The sequence below is a fragment of the Dermacentor andersoni genome, chromosome 7 (assembly GCF_023375885.2).
Source record: "Dermacentor andersoni chromosome 7, qqDerAnde1_hic_scaffold, whole genome shotgun sequence".
In the NCBI taxonomy this organism is placed as follows: Eukaryota; Metazoa; Arthropoda; class Arachnida; order Ixodida; family Ixodidae; genus Dermacentor; species Dermacentor andersoni.
The window spans coordinates 119350517-119358387 of NC_092820.1; the positions used below are offsets into that span (position 1 = coordinate 119350517).

At 48.8% G+C, this 7871-nt stretch overlaps 1 pseudogene; it reads left to right on the forward strand.

The window, feature by feature from the left end:
- The first annotated feature begins 361 nt into the window (after nt 1–361).
- On the forward strand, nt 362–542 carry LOC126535016 (U2 spliceosomal RNA; annotated as a pseudogene).
- The last annotated feature ends 7329 nt before the right edge of the window (nt 543–7871 follow it).

Consider the following 7871-nt stretch of genomic DNA (forward strand, 5'->3'; position numbering starts at 1 on the left):
AAATTGAAGCAGATATACAGTTTGACATCATCAATAGTGATGGAAAGGAGCAGGCGCCGGTCAAGCAGAAACAAATTAAAAAAAAATCATGAGTCATTCCACTCTGTGAAGGCGGATGACCAGCGAAGCTGTTTAGCATACGACACAGAGGTGACATAGAATGTTGAACATAGGTACGGAGACAATAATTGTCGTCGTTATATACATTCGCATGCACAGCGGGACCGCCGTCTCGAGCAGCAGGAGGAAAGTAGACACGCGTGACGTTTCGACGGGACCTCCACCACGGGGAGTGGAAGGAAAGGAAAAGAGATATGCAAGCGCTTGGAACGCCGACAAAGAGAGGGCGGTGGGAACGTAGACATGGCCCACGCGGGTCAAAGTGTAGCATCTGTTCTTACCAACATGATATCTGATAGGGGTTATATTTTGACCCAAGATGCTAAATTTATTTTTGCAAGCTGGCGAAATGCTTGAAGCCAGCTTCACCTCCACCGCGGGTCACCCGGTATTGCACCTGCTTCGGGATCGGGCCACGGGTTTGGGTCAAGTGACACCTATTCGCTGGAAACTAGCCATATACGGCTGCTCTGTAAAAAGTAACTGGTGTTTCGGACCCCACCATGGCACTTCACAGTATATTCTGCGCAACAGTGTGAACGGCCCCCATGTGTGTTGGCCGAAACGTGATTCTCTTTTTTTCACCTTTTTCGGTCACCGCAGCTGGCACCGCGTGCCAAGCTACATTACCGTGTGGCATCCCCCATAGTGTGTGTTATCGACCAGCGCAATAAACGGAGGATTTTCTCTTTCCTCGCCTAAAGCACAGCTCGTCGACTAAAATTTTCCGGCACGCATCCGCTTCTCGCTCGTATGCAGTGTGGCCACAGTCGGCACCTGTTGACGTCTTTTTCGGCATGACCCTAGCCGACCACACCATTTTTCGTGGGACTCTTTGGGCATCATCAATGCAACTGCATGCTGGCATGACTCAAAAAGGGTGCAAGGGATCAAGCGCTCAAAAACAGGGTGCTGATGAATGAGATAGGAAGAACAAGTGGGAGAAATTCTGAGTGTTGTCTGAAAGCGAGACGATTTGCTTGATTCAACGGCGCGTATTGTATCAAGTGAGTGAATCCACTTGAGATGACTTGCTTTTAAGTCTATCAGCATAGCGGAGTATACGCAATGAAAGTTGTTTCACTATTATCAAGTTTGATCTTGTCAAGTGAAACGGGACGGGGACCAGATAAGAAAGTGGTAGCAAAAAAGAACGTCAGACGACTAGGAAAACCTATCGATGAGCCATTTACATTATTCGCGAATAAGTCAAAAGTTCTGCGCAGTCTGTGTTATGTAGAAAAGCCTCGGCATTTGTTGCTCTACCACACACAGACTGAAACTCATAATAGAGCAGTGAGGCTGGGAACCCCGAGTGCTGTAGAATGTCACCACTAGTTTTGCGAACTACATGCCGAGAGTGCGGTAGGCCGCAAGTTAAAATCAGCCCTTCAGGTTTGCCGCCTAGCAGACCACAACCGCAGCTGCTTGCAAGTGACAACTTACCACCGCGCCATGCTGTAAGCTCACTACAGAGCACGGGTCGATGCAATAACAATGAAAACAAATGTGTTTTTAAATCAGAACCATTGCCAGCCACCAAGGTTTGTGGGAATATTTCCTACTTCGATTTAGCGAGGATGAACACGTTCGGGACGGACATGGGGCAACCTTCTCTCACTGGCAGGGGCAAGTTTCTCAGAAGCTGTTTTTTCTAAATCATCCCTATAGCTGGGCCACTTCAGCAGGCGGTTAATAATAGATGCGCATTTCTACTTAACTGGGAGGGCGTCAACAAGTGATCACTTTTCAGGGGTTCCTAGATCAGAGTGATGGACGGTGACTCAGCTATTTTTCCGTAGCGTATAGACTGCGGTTTTTAATGCGATCTACACGCACAGATGCCCCCATTCTCCCAGCCCGTTGTTGTTGCCGACACCACATAAACTGCATAGAGTGGGAGTTGCGAGATGGAACGGTGATTGCTGACTCTGGCTGTCAACGGTATTACATTGCCGTATTGGAACACCTGCAATTTTCAGTTACGGTGGGGGTGAACAATTTGTTATAGTAATCGTAAGTGTTAGGTGGTATGCCTCTGACCGGAGGACGCGACAAATAAACAGCTTGCTTTGCGTGTGTTAGTTACGCATCGCTACGTTGCAATGCACAATCCTGTATATCTTTTATTGATATCCTGTGTATTGAATGCATGAAACGAAGTTTCGCTCAGAAAGTAACTGGAACGCCAATGCACTTATTCGCAAAGTTAGGGAATTATTTCCTCGAAACTGGTGTCGCCCTTTGAATTCCTTCCGAGCGGATCAACCCTGTGAACTCCACGGATAGAATTTGTAAATTGCAATATGGGCACTAAGGTAATTAGTTCGAAAATCGATTAGTTAAACTTCGTTAATTAGTCGAATATGCATTTGAATTTTTTGTGCAAATAATGTCCGCATATTGAAGTAAGTAACTCACGAACTAGAACTGGGCTATCTACACACGCAACCTTTAAGAATTTTTTAGTGTTCACTGAAACACCCGGTACATTCTGGCATTCTAAATTGCTACGCCCAATATAATCCGGCTATTCTTTAAAATATTTGTGACGCATTATTACTCACCGATTCATAAATGCCTGTTTGCCCCTTCTATATTCCAATTCCATAGTGTAAGCGAGTATGGCTTCTACGCACGTCACTCTTGCAAAATATTTAGTGAGCGATTCTTGTGCGCGGCTTGCGTGTGTGAAAAAAAGCCGTTGAAGTTACTCTATGTTTTACACGCATAATGTTTCATACTTTTATTTGATATAATTCCAAACATGAGTGGGAGGGGCATTCACGTTTTGAAGTTATGTATTTAATAATTAATCTGATTTCATGTTCTGCGCTTCCTTGCGATTGTCTTACCGCTGAGAGAATTTTATGTTCTACGTGAGCACGTCAATAGAGTATTTTCTGCCAACTCGCCATCGAATGTCAAACCGTTGAAGCTAAATAATAAATTTTAACTCAGAAGAATTTTAGCTCAGAAGAAAGATAGCCGAGATCAAGAAGCCGATCGACGAGCAATGCCAAGCCCTCTCTAGGCAGCAATGGGACGAAATTTGCAATTCAATGGATGGGCAGATGCGCACGGGAGGGAAGTGGGATCTTCTCAAACACTTGCACGACGACTCCGGCACCAAGTCAAACCAGAGAAGTGTCCTCGCTAAAGCGCTCCACGAAGTCAAGAAGTCGTCTTCGGAAAAGGACGTGCTGGAGATATTGGCTAAGAAGTACCTGCCACTCAAAACTGTGGCCAATAAGCCGGCATACCTAGTATACAAAGGGAAGCCGAGCTCCGCGCTGGAGGAGCCTTTCAAAATTAGTGAAATCCGCCTTGCCCTACGCGACCTCAATGGTAGGTCAGCACCCGGCCCGGATCACATTAACAACAAGGCTCTCAGAAATCTAGAGGACGCATCGATCGAGTTTCTCACAGATGAGATAAATCGGATTTGGGAGAAGAGTATCGTACCGGGAGAATGGAAGTTGGCGAAGGTCATACTAATCCCAAAGCCTGGTAAACCGCCGAGCTTGGACAACCTCTGCCCCATCTCACTTACGTCATGTGTGGGGAAGGTGGCCGAGCATGTCATCCATAACAGAATTGCCGGGTATATTGAGACCAACGACCTGTTCCCTCACAACCAGATAGGTTTCAGGCCAGGCCTCTCCACCCAGGACGCCATGACGCTTATCAAGATCCAAATGCTGCAACGCTGCACTAGGGACACGAAAGCCATCCTTGGTTTGGACCTGGAGAAGGCCTTTGACAACATCCGTCACGAGTTTGTTCTCGACGCCATCGCCAAACTCGACCTGGGCTCGTCCTTCCATGCCTTCGTCAGGTCTTTCTGGAGCAAACGATGCGCCATCCTCAAGGCTGGAGATTTGGAATCGGAGAAAATGGAGATGAGCAGAAGAGGCACCCCGCAGGTGTCGGTCATCTCACCGCTCCTCTTCAACATCGCATTCGTCGACCTCTCAAGATACCTAGGCAAGGTCCAGGGCATCGGTCACACGATCTACGCGGACGACATCACTGTCTGGTGCGCGGGTGGCAATGACCGACAAGTCGAAGCCGCTCTCCAGGAAGCTGTCGACACTACAGAGCGCTTTCTAACCGACACGGGACTCCGGTGCTCCCCAAATAAATCGGAGCTCCTTCTCTACAGCCCAACTAGAAAGGGCCGCAAGCCACAGAACTGAAAACCCCCCACTGAAAATGTCACTAATCTCTAAAACCAAGTGCGGAGATCCCATTCCCAACGTCGTGTCCATTCAAATCTTGGGAATGACACTCCAAGGGGCGGGCAAGAATAGCATCACCATTCACAAACTAGCCAAGAAGACGGATAGCGTCATCGGTCTAATCAGGTGGGTAGCTAACAGAAGGAGAGGCCTGAGCGAAGAGAATCTGATAAGGCTAGTCCATGCTTTCTTGTTATGCCATTTTACGTACGTAGCGGCCATGCACGTCTGGAAGAGGGCCGAGCGAGAAAAGCTAAATGCCATGATAACGAGGTGGATCAAGAGCGTGCTCGGACTACCAAATTTCACACGCACCAACCGACTCCTGCAGTTGGGTATTCATAATACCCTGGAAGAAATTGCAGAAGCACAAGAAAGAGCACAGATTCTCAGGCTCTCCAGCACCAGGGTGGGCAGACGACTCCTAACTGAGATGGGCGTCCCCCCGGCCACTGTCGAAGACGCCTACCAGGGCCTTCCGAAAGAGCAGAAAAATAACATCATCATATCACCCGCCCCACGCAATATGCATCCCCAGCGCAACGTAGAAAGAAGGAAGGCCAGAGTGGTGGTGCTCCTACGCCGCGCGACAGAACTCCCTGGCGGCAGCTGCTTCGTCGACGCGGCCCAGCATGGCAACAGCAACAATTTCACGGTAGTGTCGATCAACCACAGGGGTTCCACCGTTAACGCCGCTTCGGTACGAAGCACGTCGTCGCGTGCGGCCGATCAAGTGGCCATTGCCTTGGCCCTCCTGGACGACAAACATGCCAATATCTTCAGCGACTCCAGGGCAGCCATCCGCGCCTTCAGCGTTGGCGCCGTGTGTAAGGAAGCCTGTCGCATCGTCGACGGCAAAAGCATCGCCACCCTCACTCTCACGTGGTTTCCCGCTCACATGGGATCTATCATGGGAGGCCCCACAAACCTCAACGAGCTGGCCCACTCCAAGGCGCGAGGTCTCGCTTTCCGCGACCATGGAGAACTCCAACGCCGGCCCGCAGTGGTGGAAAACAGAGGTCAACCGCCCACATAAAATGAAGTTGCGCAGCACTTTTATCTCGACAGGAGAGACTTTCCCCTTCCACACAAGAAGTTAAATGGAGCGCACGCATTGACCCTCAGATTATTGCAAACAGGCTCATATCCCAGCCCAGCTTTATTCCACAAAATTTATTCCGACACCTATGCCACTAGTTCTCGCAGTCACTGCAATGACATCGTTAGCCTAGACCATATGCACTGGCGTTGCCCATCGTTACGAGGCACAGAACAAATCAATGAGGACAAGTGGCTCTCCGCTATCAAGAGCCCTGATTCCGGGGCGCAATTATGGGCTGTCCAGAGGGCCCACGATGCGGCGGTCGGGCCTGACTGTCCCAACGTGGGAGTGGCCCGCAGCGCGCTGAGTCGCGTACCTCAGGACCTTCATTAAAGTTTTGCATCCATCCAACCATCCCCCCCCCCCCCCCCCAACGGGAGAAAGCCGTACTATTTCAACTATTCTTAGAACCGCTGACAATCTCGCACAGATTGCCTCCCGCAACCATGCATATTTGACATATAGGAAAAGTGTTGCAATAAAAAGCCGGAATGCATAAAAAAAGACTGCCATGACGCTGCTTCAAACATGCTTCACGGCTGTTCAAGGCCCTCAGGCAACAAATCGGACGACAAAGCGCTTCTATCATTACCACACAGAGCGTTTCTCAATTATCATGCGCAGCGAAGGCGCCCAAGCTTAACCGTTTCTTGCTCACTTTACAACCTGCCAAATAATATATCAAGGGCCGAGAGCCAACAGCTACCCGACTGCACACAACACTTCCTTCTCCACCATCATCTCGCTCGGTAGGTCCGAAGTTTGCTATAACCTCTCGCTCCTCAAACTTGCAAGCAGCACCATGATTCATCCGTTCACTGCTATGCAGTGATCTTTCTCCAACGAGTCATGCAAAGCAAGCGCGTTCGTCCAAAGCCTGACGCGCAATTAGAGAACGGCGGGTCGGCAGTTCGCTGTTCTCTCGCCAGCGAGAGCTCCGCTTGGTCAACCGTCAGCGCTATTGAAAAAGAACGCGCACGAAGCCGCTTTAATGAGGTCGGACTCGTATTCCCTTTATGCCAGGCCGCCCCGCTTCGCACTAAAGCACAGCCTTCCTGTTTTCCATTGAGCCCAGTTTTGTCGAATAAGCACGAAGTCGTCTGGCTGTTCATTAAGAGGGAGAGTCAAGTATGTTGTTGCCTATTGCTGTGGTGTCGTCCCGTATGCAGATTTTACATCCTATTCCTTCATACCCGTCCACAGATATTGCCGAGTCGGCAAGGTGCGCTGTGACCTAAGATTATATATTTGGCTCTTCCTTGCTGAGCACCTTTTCTGATTTTTCTGAACTCATTTTTTCTGCCCCAGAAATGAGCCCCGCATACAATAGAATGGGTGTTCTCTCGTTTCGACAGGCAACTAGGAGGAAACGCCCGCAACCTAAATTATTAAAGCTTGCAATTTATATATTTCTGTTTACGATTCGTCCAAAAAGGTATCACCAACAAAATGTGTCTGGGAAGAAGCTCAACTGTATTGTTCTCGACTCCTTTTATTTTGTCACGTACTTAGCACTGCCCTTGGGTCCAGTGCCCCAATTGAGTCACGTGCTCTTCTGAAACCCAACTGCTCAAAAGACGCACACGCACACACGCCGACACACAAACAAAATATAAGTGCAGTTTACAGAATAACGTCCATGCAAAGAACAGAATAATATTAATAATTTGAGCAGGACTCATCTACGATGAACAGCCGAGACACGCAATCTATGAAGAATGCACTGCACCGGGACTCGTCTCTCGCGCTTTCTTTACACACACTGCTCCTTCTGGCTTCACCGCCGTGAACTCCGCGTATGCGCTGTGACACCTGCTTAGTGCGACGCAACGCCTGGTGCCAGTGGCGCACACCCGGCGAAAGATGCACAAAGTTATCCTCAAAGAGGTTCATTGAAGAGCGGCACACAGCTAGTGCCACATGAGCAGTAGCACATACCCACGTGAACAGCCCGTATTTTAGGATGCAGTACCTTCGGAATCTGTCACCATGTTTATTCAGCACTTTCTCCGAGATCGACCTGTATTTTTCGTGAGATAGCTGCAAAATAGTATTAGCATTAAAACAAGTGGGAATATGTACAAGGTACGCAATCTGAAAGAGAACCTAATGACGTAACCAGCACTGGTAAGGACTAGAAATGATGCAGCGTTATGTTGGCGTAATTTCTACTTCCTTGTAACCTGGATGAAACCACCATTTCTTTCTTGCGTGAGCAAGTAGCCCATTTCGCTGGAATTACCTTCCGGATTATAACGACCGCTTGGTAACGTGTACTTACGTGCACTCGCGTTCAGAACTTGATGATCCCCTATTAAGGGGCCTGGAGTACAATAAACAGGGGAAAAATGAAGAGAAGATGATTACAAGTTACTGCATTTAGGCATCAGGGGAAGTTCCGACCGTTC